Source organism: Miscanthus floridulus, chromosome 3 (genome assembly GCF_019320115.1).
Source record: "Miscanthus floridulus cultivar M001 chromosome 3, ASM1932011v1, whole genome shotgun sequence".
NCBI classification, from domain to species: Eukaryota; Viridiplantae; Streptophyta; class Magnoliopsida; order Poales; family Poaceae; genus Miscanthus; species Miscanthus floridulus.
In genome coordinates, this window is record NC_089582.1 from 57,506,246 (window position 1) to 57,508,789 (window position 2,544).

The following is a 2,544-nucleotide window of genomic DNA, read 5'->3' on the forward strand; positions in this document are numbered from 1 at the left end:
GATGGCAGCACCAGCTGGATGTGAGAATTTCTTGATGGTTTTCGAAACACCTACTCTATTGTGGAGAGTTTTGCATTTTGCGGGGTACCATGAACCACCCCTTTATCATTGGAATGAAGAGTACTTGGAGGGACAGCCATGGTACGAGGTGTGGCAAACTATACCAGCCCGCACACAAGCACCCTTCTGGCAGGAGTGGAAGGTGGAATCAGAAGGGAAAACTCCTTGGGAGGCTGCCCAAGTAGTGGCCTTTGAGGTTTTGAGTCAAATCTGCCAGCAGCATGGGGATGCACTTACCAGCAGTGCAGCGGGTATGTTTCCTTGGGTGGACCCGTCCACAGCAATATGGGAACAATGCAACCAAAATGCATTGATCAGAGATCGGGATGAGCAGGCAAATAGCTCTTGTCCCACTATGAGTGCCATGTTTGCGGTGAGGAAGATGTTTTGTACACGCTAGGACACCAGGGATTTCTGGCAGGAATCATACACCACTTGCATGGACAAGCGCATGAGAGCTGAAGCCACACAACATAAGCTCAAGAAGTGTGTGCGCAAGCAAAAGAAAGCCGCAAGTAAAGCCCAATGAGAATCTGACCAAGCCTATGCAGCTTTGGGCACTCTCCATGCCCAAATGGAGCAAGTGGATCAATAGAGAGTAGCAACCCAAGAAGCAAGAGCTAATGATCAAGCATTGCTTGCAGGACTATGGGAGCAGTTGGAGGCCGCCTGTGCTAAGGTGTCCACAGCGAGACGCCAGCGAGATGCAGCAGAGAACCGTGCCACTGCAGTAAGGATAGAACGAGATAGGCACCATGACATGAGTAACGCCTAGGACCGTGCTGAAAGGGGCTTACATCAGTAGCTTGCATAGGCTCAACTTCAAGTGATGAACCTTCAGCATGAAGTGCACTATTTGAACAACCAGCTGAACCCAATCCTTGATGGGGAAGAAGATGGTCCAAATATGGAGGAAGATGAGGACAAGGAAGAGGAAGAAGTGGAGCCTAAGGAAGGAGATGGTCCTATTTCTGACCTTGATAGTGATCATGATGAGGATTAGATCACTTAGTACTTAGTAGAAGTGCTTGATGCATCATCACTATTTATGTAATGGACCTGTAGTTTGAATTTGGTGTTGGTGATTAGACTATCATGTAATATTGTTATTTCCATGACTATCGCACATTTGGTTAAACGCTAATGCAAATTCCAGTTTATTTATCAGTGATCATGATTTGAAAATTGTAACACCCCTGGTGTTTAGCTTCCACATTTGCACTGCATTTCATGAACATGAGCATCATGCATCCCTTCGTGAACTTATATCACATGAAACATAATTTTGAAACATTGTAACGTGTTGTATATTTCATGTGTGTTGTTCTGTTAGGAAATGTAAAGTGTGCAACACTTAAGTGCAACATGTGCCACTCACTTAGTGAAACAAGATTAGTTAATACTATGCAACAAGATCATGCAACATGTGAAACATGACTATGAAACATTTGCAACATTTCTTATGTTTTTCATTGTTTCAGTACATACCTTGATTGATTCTTGTGTGACCAATGCATGGTGTGGCTAGAAATGCTTGTAAGTAACTTAGTTACACATAGAATGTCTTTTGGAACATTGTTCATGTTGATCATTTTGCCTAATTAGGTTTCCAAGTCATGGTTGACCAATTTGGACCCCTAGAGCTCCTATGTTTGACTGTTTAAAAAGTGTAGCTTAGGATGTTTGCATGTCTGAGCAACCTAAAGCAAAGATGTAGAGAATTATGTAAGGAACAAAAGTTATTTTATGGCCATCTCATGAAAATGTGCTGAACATGCAAAAAAATGGCCCACAAGTCAGTTTTGAGGGCTATTTGGAAACTCAGAAAATTTGTAAGTCTAAAACCAGTTTTCAGTTTCATTGGCTCGACTTTGGGGATGATTTTACTCATGATCCATTGAGAATTAGGTCTTGGTCATTTAACATAAAATATAGCTGGTACTTAGGGCTACAATTTGTATCTTGACTGTTTTCGCTGATAAACAATGGATTAGGAGCAAATCATCGTCGAATACTCGCTGTCAGGCGGTTCAAGTCGACTGAATCGAAGCTACAGTGACCTCCATTTTAGAAAACGCCCGACGCGTGGGTGCCGCGCGTTGCCGCTCACCTGAGCACGCTGGCCACGCGCCGTGGATGCCCTGGCACGGCCGGCCGCGTCTTGAAGCCACCCCGCGCCTGCCCGATGCACTCACCCGCTCTAGTTCGCCTTTCTTCGCCTCCACCGCGCGCTGCGCCAAGCAAGCAGCCGCTCCGCCATTGCCGCCCCTGCTTCGCCATCACCTAGCTCTCGTACCACCGCAAAAACGCGTCAGCCAGCTCGTCTGGAGCTCCGCTGTGTTCTCCTCTCCGTCCTCCACCGTGTAGCCGAGCCACTCGAGCTTAGGTAAAGTCGCTGTGACCGTTTCCACCATCGCCGCCATGGCTAAGCATCGCCGAAGATGGCGCTCACCGTGGCCAGTGCACCACCGCACCATTCCTCCC